At 41.6% G+C, this 13,307-nt stretch overlaps 1 pseudogene across 1 annotated transcript; it reads right to left on the bottom strand.

Moving 5' to 3' along the window:
* Positions 1-4,512: 4,512 nt before the first annotated feature.
* LOC307101085 (protein NipSnap homolog 1-like) lies at positions 4,513-6,752 on the bottom strand (annotated as a pseudogene). Its single transcript has 2 exons — positions 6,714-6,752; positions 4,513-5,310 (listed from the first exon to the last, which is right to left on the bottom strand). The product of its transcript is annotated as a protein NipSnap homolog 1-like (transcript).
* Positions 6,753-13,307: the final 6,555 nt, after the last annotated feature.

Genomic DNA, 13,307 nt, shown 5'->3' with positions numbered 1-13,307 from the left:
CTCTCCGCTTCCCACAGCCGCTCCATTGTCTTCTACTGGTTGGTTTCCTCACCTGAGACTCTTTGAAAACTGGATAGTCCAGGGATGGGTGAGTCATTATTGAATGTCTGCCCTAGTCAAAGGAAGGCTCTGGACAACCTCTGCTCTTTTTCCTTTGAAAGGAGATAGAGATGACATTGCTGTACCTTGTGTCACAATGCAGGTCTGGCCTATAGTGCCCTAATTGTCCAATCTGAGAAGCAGAGAGTTCATTGTTCATATTTTTTGTGTCTCTGGACTAACAATTCTTTAGCTGGCCATTTATGTATGCATGCATGCATGTATGTATGTGCATGTGTGTAAGTATGTATGGTTCTGACTTTGTATCAGGAAAGTAAATGTTATGCATGAAGCTCAAAGGAATTTTTCTGCTCAGGATTTAACAGTACAAATAATAACTTTAATGCCATACAAAAAGGGCACTTTAATGGCTGAAAGAAAACTTTTAGGGCTGACCTGATCCCTGAAGTTAGGAGAGGAGAAGGGGCCGGCCAAGTATTTTTAATCTCTCCAGATCAGAGTTCTAGTTCTGCGAACTCTTTCTGGTTCACAAGCTGTGTCTCTGCTCTAAAGCATTTTAGAAATCTTAGCAAAAACATTCTCAAATAGGCTCGAGAGTCGTCTTGAAATAATTTCCCTTAATTAGATCTAATGGATTGTCTGATGACTGTACGACGCTGTTTGGTCTGGCAGAGCTAATTAGCCCGGAACAACTGCACTTCGCCATTTTTTTATGCTAGTATGAGAATTATGCTTTTATGTATGTATGTGTGCATGTATTTTTAATCCTCACCCAAGGATATTTTTGCATTGCTTTTAGATAGAATGGAAGGGAGGTAGGGACGGGGAGGGAGAGAGAGAGAGAGCGAGGGAGAAAGAGCAGAGAGAGAGAGAGAGAAACATCAATGTGCGAGAGACACATCAATTGGTTGCCTCCTGCACCCGCCCCTACAGGGCCGGGGTCGAACCTGCAACAGTGGTACATGCCCTTGACTGGGAACTGAACCCTCGACCATTCGGTGCATGGGCCTATGCTCTAACCACTGAGCCAAACTGACCAGGAAAATGCTTTTATTTTTTTACAGGTGCCATTTGAAGAAGCCTGAAGACTACTAAATTAAATATTGTGTTGTTTTTTATTTTTATTTCAAACACATCTGCAATCAGAACACCTTCATTCGAGGCCCCTCAGTTCCACCCCCAGCGCTCACTGCCTGTGTGATTCTGCCAAATCACTCACTAAGTCTGTTTTCTCGGCTATAAAATGGGGTTAATAATGATACTTGCAGCATTAAAGGAAATTGCATTGAATAAATAATGTCATGTTATTTATAAAATGAGACTTGCTACAGGCTTGAATAAGCAATATTCTTTTTTTCATTTTCAAAAAACTATTTACTGTTTTTTCAAATATTATTTCAAATATGTGTTTTACAGACAAGGGTCAATATGGGTCAGAAACATTTTATAGAAGAAAGCATTCTTATAGACATCAGAAATCATTTTAATAGGAGAAAAAGCTCATATTTATCTAAATGTGGCTATGTTGCACAAGAAGATTTTAGCATACAAAGTGCAAAATGACTGGCTTTTCTTGCCACACAAAATATTGACAATCTTCCTTTATAGCCTACTTTCACTTGTTAGTTGGGAAGCCAAAAGATAGCATACGGACCTTTAGGTCTCCAATGGACTGGGGCTGGTGTGTGTGTGTATGTGTAAAGCATCAGAATGAATCCAAAGTAAGAACAAACTGGCTTTGATCCCAACTAAACACAAAGTCCAACATTAGAGACAATTACAAATTGTAGGGTTACTTTTACAAGGTTGTGTCACTTAACACTATTAAATCTAATCAATCAAAATTAAAGCTAAGCATACTCCCATCACTAGTTCTGTCCTCACCCTATCTCATTTTTATGAAGGCTCCATGTTACACCTCAGTTTATAATAGGGGCATGGGAATTTCCCAGTTCTCAGAAGAAGCCATCCTAAATCCTCTGTCCAGTTCTTTTTTTGTCCTACCCTCTCACCTCTCACCCTGAGACAAGTCAGCCTTACCAAAGAGGTAGGGCTTTTGTCATTGTCTCATGGAAATTAATTCTAAACAATGCAAGAGAAAGGTCATTCCATGAGTAACGTTTAGCTGTAAGCCAAAGGGATACCCTCCACCCCCCAAAAAAAAGAATCACAATGAATCCCATACTACCCCTCAGCCCTGGTAAAGATCTCCCATCTAGAAGCTCCCCACAACAATAGCACAAGGCATTGATTGATATGTTACTTGAGGAGGAGAGGAAGATATATACAGTTTTAATAAAACCCTCATGAAGCAATGTTTTTCAAACAGTGGGTTGCAACCTTTTACTGGGTCCTGAAACCAGGATAAACACCTAAGAAAGAGTGAAATAGAATACGATAGAAAACATAAGTATGTTCACAGCTACTAAGGGCAAGTGTTTCACTGAAGGCTGTGAAGTGTATGTGTATGCATAAGGTTGTGATGTTTAATGTATTTTTTACTGTGGATCAAGGGCAATGATGTTTGAGAGCCGCTGGAGAAGGCGTGCTTTATAAAACAGAAGCAATATCAATTTTTGAGCAAAGCAATTTTATCCACTAGAAAAGGTTCACATGACTTTTCTTGCTGCCCTCCTCTCAGTTTGTATTGAAGACAAAAATATCAATTTTTTTTTAAAAAAATCTTAGACCCAAAGAATCTTAGTCAGATGCACTAACTTTGAAAACACAGAATTTTCTCTCTTTAGCAGACACTGTTGCCCACCTAACAGCATGTCCTAAGTATCGATGAGCAAACTGAAGCCTGGAAGATGAAATGACTTAGCCAACATACCAGTGAGAAAGCTCAGTCTAGCACACATAATCTCCTGCGATCCAGCTGACCTTCTCACTTGATCATATTGTCTTTTAAACACTGCAAAGGTCAATGAGAATTACTTCCGAAGCACACACCTTGCCACGTTTGTAAAAGAATCAGCACTAACACTGTCCTCTCAAACAAGGCATAGGAAGTTAAACTGAAAAATTTATATGAACTTTAAATGTAGTATTTACTTTTATGTGGGGGGAGGGGGGGAAAAAGCGGACACAAATATTTTTAGCTCCAGAGACTAGGACTCCATCAAAATGTAAGCTTTGCAAATGAATAAATATGATTATTAGAGTGCTTAGAGAAAAATAAAAATTCTAGAATTTATGGAGGGACACAGACCAGTGCCTTGGCAGCTGTTCACTTCAAGTAGATATTTATCTACATTATATGTCTCTCCGAAGTCTCCCATCTGTCTGTGCTGTGGGAGATCCTGTGATTGTCTTGTTGTTGTGCCTTTCTTCTCTTTAAATCTTTCTTTAGATTCCTTACTTAAAAAAAAAAAGTAAACATATAATGGGTTCCATCAGCAACTCCAGCATAAGTTTTCCTGAAAGGGAGGCAGAATCAATCTTCCCAGAGGTTCATGAGGTATGGGGGTCACTGAGGAGGCCCCCAAAGTCACTTATCCCACTCCACATACCCAATGGCCCAGCAGAATGAGGGTTGGGCTGATCAAATGTGAAGAGGGAGAAAAGGGTTGCAGGGTGAGGAACATACAGGCCCCGGCCCCTATCTGTGCCCGCAGGAAGGAAAAGGGAGGGCAGTTCCACAGGAGGGCTGGAACTACACATTCAATTTTCAACCTGATTATAGAGGGAAGGAGATGAGCCTTCTTCCAACTGTATTAGAAAACGCTCCCAAGGGGGCTTCTATCACCTCTGTTCTGTCTTCCCCATTCTGTATTCCAAGTTCTACAGTTCAAACCTAAGTTCTGAACTCTTAAAGTTCTACCTTCTGGGTTCTTATTTCTGTTCCATTCTGTTTCCTGCCTCCAGATCCTTTACAGCTGCCTTTTGGTAGCCTTTCTGGGTGAATTAGGTGGACCTCCTGCTGACTTTGCTAACTTAAGGGTTTTCCTTTATTTCTTGTGGCAGTTCAGGCTTTTCCCCAGCAAAAGGGACTTGGTTTGGACTGTCCAGCAAGTGGTGGCCCAGTGGAGACCAGGGAATTCCTCAGAGCCTGGTCTAGTTTCTCCTCTTCTCTTCCCACCCCACCTCTAACCACTAGACACACTACCTTTTGTGCAACTAAAGATAAACTGAGGTTTTTCCATGGTGATCATTGGAGAATGGTGACCTAGAGATGAGGAATCTTAGGGGGAAATGTGAGAAGACATAAAAGGTTGCCATTCTTCATTCAGAGAAATTAAAAACTGCTGCCAGCACAGGGCAAGGGATGGGCAGGGAAGGTGGGAAGTGTCCAGGCCGAGCTGCAAGTCCTCAGAACCCTGTCATCCTTCAGCTCCCCATTGTCTGAGCCGCAGAGTCCTCCCAGATCTGAGAGAAAACCAAGACCACAGGACTGAGAGCTCTCTGTCCGTGGCTGCCCTGAGCGAGAAGGGGAATGAGGTGGCAGCAGCCTCACTGGAGAGGCGAGATCTTCCAAGGGATCATGATCCGGGTCTCCATGTGTCTCACCAGGGGAACTGTGTAGTAGACATTTTCGTCTCAACCCCTCTTCCTCCAAGTAGCATTTCTAGTCTCTTCCCGAGACTACAGGTCTTTATAGGCCCAGAGACGGCTCTTCTGTCTGCAAGGAGAGACCGCCCACTGCCTCTGGTTCTCCTGCTGGTACTTGATGGCCCGAGCCCAGTTGTCCCCCCACTTGATCATGGTTCCTGGCTTGAACGTGTTCTCAGCTCATAGATGTTGGGGCCACTCTGGGCTTTGGCTCATTCCAGAAGCTGAACTCGAGCAGCATCTGGTTCCACTCCTTTCGGGACCTCCAGGTACTCCTTGTTGCTTTTGAGCTTGTTTGTGTGGTCCACGAGGGCGAGGCAGCCGCCTGCTGCATTGCCGGTTCTGCTTCACATGCCATCTGTTCCAGTTGCCCAGGAGCGAGCAGGGTAGTCCTCATCCAGGTGCAGCTGGGTAGCACAGCCGCCAGGCTGTTGTAGGCACCCAGACACTCGGGCTTCACACTGTGAAACTGGATTTTGTAGAGGTTGCTGGTTTCCTTCTTGACAGCAAGGTGGAGTGGGCGTCCTTCTGGGGATTCACCTTGTGCACAAAGAGGGAGTGAAAGTAGCTGCCTTCATCGTCCTTGGAATAGAAGTGCCCGCAGATGCAGCCACAACAGCCGCCATACTGCTGCAGAGACGCTGCACAGCTGCAGGGCCGTGTTGGAGAGGCCTGACCTTCTCTAAAGTCATTCTTGACCTGGTTTTATCCAACATCTTTGACTCAGATTCTGATTCAGAAGGATAAGAAAGGAAGCTTTAAGGCCATCAAATATAGAACATTTAATGCTTATGGGGGCTATAAGTTTACAAGTAGAATAAATTCTCATAATTTGGAATCAGGGTGGGAAAATACCACTTTCTGAAATGGTAACAGACATCAACATAAATATCACATTTATGGAAATATTCCTAGGAAAGAGCATACCTTAAGAGAAGGACAATGTGAAAGAAGACAAAGAAGATGAAACAAATCAAAGAAAGACAGAAGCTGAAGGAAAGTGGTAGGGAGTCAGCAGAAAACATGGAGTAAGAAGGTCACCTTTGTACACTGAGATGAGCTGGTCGCAGGACGTAAAACTGGCCCCAGGAGACCTTGCCTTTCTGCTCTGCACATGGGTCCCTGGTGGCTCTGGGAGTGCTAGAGAGCCCTAGGGAGACAGTTGATAGGGAGGTTTCCTATCAGATTATTGTCTCCATTGGAGTTCTCTCTCCAGGCTCAGAACGTGTGGAATTCTGTCCCTCCAATGGGATTGAGAACACTCTACCTTGCATTGTAGTTATAAATTGAGCGAATGGCTACCTGGAGTCCTTTAGATTGTCCTCTGAAAGGATTGGTGCATGCTTAGTTATATTCACATATTTATAGCTCCAAACATAATTCCTGGGTCATGGCAGAGAGTCAATGAAATTTCTTGAACGTTCAATCAACAAAATGGAACATGGATATGAGTGTGACTATAACTCAAGTATAGAGGTGAGAAGTTGAAACATGTCCTTCTGTTTTTATTGTATTTAACTTCCTTATAAGTTGTTGTTTCTGTTGTTGTGGTGTTGTTATCTTTCAATTTACAAAATAATTAAATAGTGCAATTTAAGCTAATTTCCTAATGGAGGCAGAAGAAGGTGAAAGCAACAAGATGATGACAAAATGATTATCAAAGAAATGGAACCTTACTTTGGACCATGTGACCGCATTAGGTAGGAGCATATTTGGGCAGACCAGGCAGCATGAAGTGTTTTCATTATTATTTTTTTTGTGTTTTTTTTTTTCATAACAGTTTTTTTCATAACACTGATTTATTGTGTGTTTTTTTTTTTTCTATAAAACAGTTGTCATAGATATCTCAGTTGCATCCCTGGTTGAATATAAGTCAGGGTATACATATACATTTCAGTTTATACATAGCTAGAAATATGCCCATTTTAATAAAAAATGGAATCAGTGTTGAGTTACAAATAATTTTTTAAAAATAAAAAACAATGACATTAATGTGTTATTGAATAGCTGAGTTCTCAACTGATTGAGGGTGAAAACAAGGAGCTTGGTTCCATTCTCTGGAACCAGAACACCTGAACTTGAATTTCAGCTCTTCCTCCTACTAGCTCTGTGACAGGTGACTTAACCTCGCTGGACCTCATTTTCCTAATATATAAATTGGAAATGATAATAGTTCTGCCTCATAGGGTCATTATAAGGATTTAATGAGTTAATATATGTTAAGTTGTTAGAACGGTGCCTGACACATAATGTATTGGCTATTCTTATTAACAATCAAATGTCACTAATACCATCAATATCAAGATATCCTATCTAATAAAATGGTAATATGTAAATTACCATCACTCTGCTACGCCCACGATTGGGCCAGCGGGAGGCGCAGGGGGCAGGACTCGGGGTGGCCAGGGTAGCTGATTGGGGCAGCGGGACGCTGAGCTCGCGTTGCCAACGGAGCTTGCACCATGGCTGTGCTGCGGAACAGAAGGGGCCTCTGGGGCAGCGAGCTCACGTCCCGCCGCGGACCATCAAAAGCGGGGGAGCTGGGTGCCTGTCTGCTGGTGAACCAGGCCTTTCAGAAGCCTCCGGCTCGGCGGAGGCTGCCGAAAGGCCTGGTGCTGGAGCAGACAGGCACCCAGCTCCCCCGCGTTTGAAAGCGAAAGCATGTAGGGGACCCTACACGTGCATGATTCAATCATGCACTGGTCCTCTAGTAATAAAATATTAATAGTATTAAATTTAAATAATTAGAACCATTACATGTTGTAATATTAGCAAATGTTGACCGACAACACACACAATGATGAAAGCTTTTATAAATTATTCATGCTTTTAAATAAATTTATATTTTATTACTCAATAGTATTTACATGTATCTCTGAAACAGCAATGTTGTTGTTGTTTTTTTAAAATATATGTGGATATATTGGTTTGTATTGTGGGGATGCAAAAAAATAATTTTCCTCCCATCTTTCTAAGTTCTTCTGGCTGGGCTAATAATCCAATGAACATGAGACAGATTAACAGGAGAAAATGTCCAAAATTTATCATGGATGTAATACTATAAATGTGGGGGTGGGTGCCATAAAAATATAAGACACCCAAGGAAAGATTAGGCAGTTGAGGCTTATGTGTCATTCTGGCTAAGGGGTGGGGGAGATGGGTTTGTGGTCTGGGAAACTTCAAAGGGCAGGAAAGCAGTTCACATGGAGATGGAAAGCAAATGTGTGGTAAATAAATGTTTGCTGGGCCAACTTTAACAATGGACACAGAGAGGACTTTCATCAAATGGGCCTTGCTAGGCTCTTATCTATCACACACCAGTCATATTAAACCGTAGTTATCTGTGATAGCTCCCTTCCTGGAGCTGGTCCTCTATCTACATTTCTTTAGGCAAGTAAAGATTCAAAGGTTCTTTCTGCATCTTTTGTTTCTTAAAATCAATATCCCAAAAGGCACATTCTGGGGGGCAAACCCTGCTTCCTTTCAGTATATACATATGTATGTGCATATATATATATATATATATATATATATATATATATATATATATATGTTATTGTTCTGACAGTCTCCAAATAAAGAATAGTGAGCGCCCTAGCCGGTTTGGCTCAGTGGATAGAGCGTCGTCCTGCGGACTGAGGGGTCCCAGGTTCGATTCCGGCCAAGGGCACATGCCCAGGTTGTGGGCTCAATCCCCAATGGGGGGCGTGCAGGAGGCAGCCGATCAATGATTCTCTCTCATCATTGATGTTTCTATCCCTCTCTCCCTCTCCCTTCCTCTCTGAAATCAATAAAGAAATATATTTTTAAAAAAAGAATAGTGAGCATATGAATTTGTGACCCTTGAGGTGTCCAAGGTATGTGCAGTCCTCAATTTGGGAACCACTGGCTTCTTAAACCTTTATGCTCATGCCATACATATATTCAGTCATATTAATTAGAACAGATCATTTTCCTAAAAGAAATTCCATTGACTTTGAAAGAAATTAGGCTGCAGTTGGTTAAGAATTGCATACACTTAAATATAGTTAAAAAATAAATAACAGAACTGGCATAGTATTTTCCTTCAGCTAGTGGAGTTCACTTGATGATATCAGGGATCCCATGGATCTGATGGAGATAAGTGAAGGAAGAACCAAGGTCAATTTTATAATTGAGGTAGTGTAGACAGCAGAGGGGTTAAAAGCCCACAGTAACTCTCTGAGGAGGGGGGTATTACTTATCCTTTCACAGGCAAGAAAACAGATTTAGAGTGGTTCAGTTACTTAAAATAGAACTGAGATTCAAATCTAAGATTGGCTGACATCATGACAGTATAGTTTTATGCTATTGCCCTTCTAATAATGACTCTCGTTTTAAGAAAGCCTCAGAATTGTGCAAGTTTTTTCTTGTTGTTGTTATACTTTTATTTTGCCTGACACCCAGAACACACCAAATCAATGCAATGCAGATAGAGACAACTAAAGAATAAATGTAGCTGTTCATCTTGATAGCCAGCAGCAAGGAAGAGTCTGAAAATCAGCAATGAAATTCCTTATTGGCCAGAGACTAATATATAGGTTATTTGAATCAGTTACTCAGGCATTGCTGTCTATAAAGATTAGTTCTAAAGATCAGGCCTGCTTAAACGCCTGTGGGCAAGGAAGTAAAACAAGTGCGGTGGACCTAAGTCTCCATTGCAAAGGTGGTAGTGGTGGGGCTGATGAAGAGGGGTAAGAAAGAGGCCATTCCAAATGGTTGGTTATCTTTCAAAGGAGGGAAAGAAGGTGGATAAGGGAAGATTTTATTGAGATCAAGGAATGCAAGTCCAAAGGGTTATAAGGGAGGGGAAGGAAAGCAGGCTCACTGAGACACAAGGAAAAGAAGGAGGCTAAAGCTGGTATCCACCAATCTCCTGGGTGGGGCTGATAGGGGAGGCCTGTGATGTGGGGTGGAGCAGGGAGTGGGGGAAGGAAGGATAACCCTTAATGATAAATTCTATTCTTTATCTTTTTTAGTTGCTCTATGCTCCAGGATGGCATTTAGGTGTCTGGTCTTGTCTTAAGTCAATACTTTCTAAGATATTGGTCTCTTATTTTTGACATTTGGCCTGTAGTTTCCTCTATCTTTTATCATTCCTCCCTCTCCCCAGCTTGTTTTAGGATTTTCTTCCTTTAATGATTTCAGGGACACTCTCTTATTAACTTGTTTTATCAAATGTTATTCCTATGAGTGTGGTCTGCTAAGCTCCTTCATTTTGGGTCAAGTCCCCTTGCTGAGTTCCTGATGACTTTATAAAAAGCAACAATAGGTGAAGATGAACAATAATTTATTGAACATCTATTGTGTATAAGGCACTAGGAAAACCATGATCAATGAAACATAGTCTTTCCTAAAAAAGGTGACATCCCTGTATGGCGGTGAGCTTTAAGTAGTGAATATACAGTTACAAACAAATGTATACAATACAGTGTAAGAATATAATATTAAGAATATGTGCAATGCTGTACATGAACCAGTCTTTCTCAAGGGCTCCCACATGCCAGGGGAGCCCATTACATCTCAGGGGCATTCCACTTGCCTAGGAGGTCAGTGAAGGTCATTACCTGGCAGCAGGGCAGTGCTAAGAACAGAGGAATGGAGATTGAGGGGATAAGTCAGAGATTGAACTGAAGCCCATTTTTAGTGAATCAAGGACTAGGTTGGCCTAGAGTTGGTCTCTGAGTCTCCCTGACCAGCCCTTTGCCTTTATGCAAATGCTGAAGAGACACAACTACTTGTGAGATAATTATGCCTTCCCATCAAAAAGAGAAAATTTCTCTCCCACCCCCACCCTTTATTGTTTTTTAGAGAGAGAGGAAGGGAGAAGGGTTGAGAGACAGAAACATCATTGAGAGAGAAACATCATTGATTGGCTGCCTCCTGCATGCCCCCTACTAGAGGGAGCCCACAACCCAGGTATGTGCCCTGACCAGGAATTGAATCCAGTGACTTCTTGGTTCCTGGGTGGACACTCAACCACTGACCCACCCAGGCTGGGCAAGAGAAAATTTGTTGACACTATATTCTTTTCTTCCTCTCCTTATTTAAATTAAAATTGGGTTGGTTAGTCTCAAAAATTTTTTTGAGGGGATTTAAGAAGAAACTGGATGAAAACCTGCCTGAAAGCTAGTTACATTATTTTGAAGAGTTGATGGTTCCTGGAGCCCAGGTCCTGAATGCTCAGGGAAGCATCTGAGAATAATGAATAATTATCTGGGCCTAGAAGAGAAGCCCACACACGGAAGTGTTACTTGAAGAGCCTGGATCCTCCCCAGGCCAGGAACAGATAATTTTGCAAACAGGACGAACTAAAACTTGGCACCCACCTTTGGAAACACAGTTGAACTGATACCAATAGATAAAAATAAGAATGCTTCAGAATAACAATGTACTAAATAATAGGAAAAATCAACCTACCTTGGGAAGTCATCTAAATATCATCTATTAAAGTATCTTCATTCCTTAACAAAGTTAAGGAATAACACCAAAGGAGGGATATTAAAAGATGGTGTAAATATCTTCATGTTAGAGAAAGTTTTCAATGAAAAGTCACCAAAACATCGACAGAGAAAGCAATAGTTCTTGAGAAGATTGAGGCTCTTCTTTTCCTTTAGGTTATTTATTTATTTATTTATTTATTTATTTATTTCTGGGAGAGATAACTTCAAATGCAATGGGATTTCCTGAAATGGGAACTCACAAAAGTCTCTGAACTCCACAAGGAGTAGGGTTGACTCAAGATCCAGAAATAGCAGGAAAGGGAAAGTGGCCTCAGACAGCCCTTGGGTCACTGGTGCATGTGACGGTAGAGTTGCATCTAGACTGTCTTACTAAGAAGAATAACATAAAATATGAATCAGTAAAGATGGAATCACCTAGGGGCCAGGAACTATTTTTTTGCTTGTTGTTCACTTAGAAGGAATTAGAAGAAACTGTGATTTAAAATTTTGGGGTGGTGGAGTTATCAATGTTGTGAATGATGTCATTTCAACTCAATAACTATATATATTTTTGCTAATACTCACCTGAGGGTATTTTTCCATTGAATTTTAGAGGAAGTGGAAGGGAGAGAGGGAGGGAGAGAGAGAGAGAGAGAGAGAGAGAGAAACATCTATGTGAGAGAGACACATTGATTGGTTGCCTCTGGCACACACCCCAACTGGGCCAGTGATTGAACCTGCAACCCAAGTATGTGCCCTTGACTGGGAATTGAACCCAGGACCCTTCTGTGTGTGGGGGGCCAATGCTCCAACCACTTAGCAACACTGGCCAGGGCATATAAATATTTATTGAATATCTGTGTCCACTAGCACTTTAGAGGGACAGCAAAAATTCTAAGATTTGATTCTTGCTTGTATTCTTTAGCCAGAGCTAGGATAAGATTCATGAGTGGGATGAAAATGCTTTGAGATTTTTGGATAAATAAAAGAATTTTTCCTCTAAGACTGGGATCATGAAATCATTAACAGAAAACTCACAATTGATCTGATTTTTGAGAAGCTAGAATTTACTTGGTAGCAAACAGAACCTATGTAAGCCCTTAAACCCCATCTCTGAAAGGTTGCACATTTTTCTGTTTGTTGTTTCTCATAATACTGACTGGAATTTGGAAGTGGGGTGGGAAGGGGGTTTCACTCAAAGACATGTATTAGGGAGAGAAGCCATTTCCAAATTAAGATCTTTGTTTACTGAATATGTGGCTTTTCAGGAGAGAGTAATCCACAGTGAAATTGGTGGATTTCACAGATGTGTTTATGCCTCTATAATTAAAAGATCAGTCTTGCACAGTTCTTTTCTTTAAAGATTATTCTATAATGTGAATACACCATTCTCCAAAATGACAGCTTCTCTTCTGAAACCTTTCATCTCTTCCACAGCTGATTAAAGGGGTTGCTCATGGTCTTTTTCAGCCGCTCCTCAGGAATAGAAAGCAAACCAGTGCAGCAGAAAGAGATGAATAAAGATTCCTTTGTTCCTGATCACGTGCCCATGGAGAGCACACCACTGCCCTTGAGGCGCTCTCTTGAGTGGGTTCAGGCTCTTCCCCCTTCCTGCAGCGGTCTGGTCTGCGTGATTCTCTCACAGCGACGCATGAAAAAGCTGCACTGTTTCCTCAGGCCCTGCCCCCGCCATCCCATCGAGGCTGCCACCGCCACCTCCATCCCCCTTTACCCGCACAGCAGAGAAAAACTGCTAACAGCACAGGATGTTTATTTATTCCCTCTGCCTCATGGAAACTTGTTTCAAAGAGAGTAGCAGGGATCCTACGGTGTTAAAAGGTTCAAAAAACCTGAAGTACATTTTGTAAAATAATTTGGCGACTTTATCTGAATGTAAGTGGTGTCTGCTTTTTTTTTGGGGGGGGGGGGGGTTGCATAGGAATGGATCGGCACATTCGTCAGGGAGGGACCCACATATCTTCTTTGTAAGGCATCACATGACTAGCTTCCACATCACATCTGAATACAGTATCTGTCCAATCAATGTGCTGTGTTTGTTTTGATTTTCTAAGCTTATGCATTTCCTGGAAGAATAGGCCATCTTTGGAGTCATTTTTCTCTCATAATATTACAATTCTGATTTTTTTATAATGTCTCACTCTTTTCTTAGAAATCTTCACACTCTGGCTTCCTGGTAGACTCCTATGGCTTTTGATATGTTGATGATTTATTATC

Source organism: Cnephaeus nilssonii (assembly GCF_951640355.1).
Source record: "Cnephaeus nilssonii genome assembly, chromosome: 6".
NCBI classification, from domain to species: Eukaryota; Metazoa; Chordata; class Mammalia; order Chiroptera; family Vespertilionidae; genus Cnephaeus; species Cnephaeus nilssonii.
This window is presented reverse-complemented; position numbering and strand designations above follow the sequence as displayed.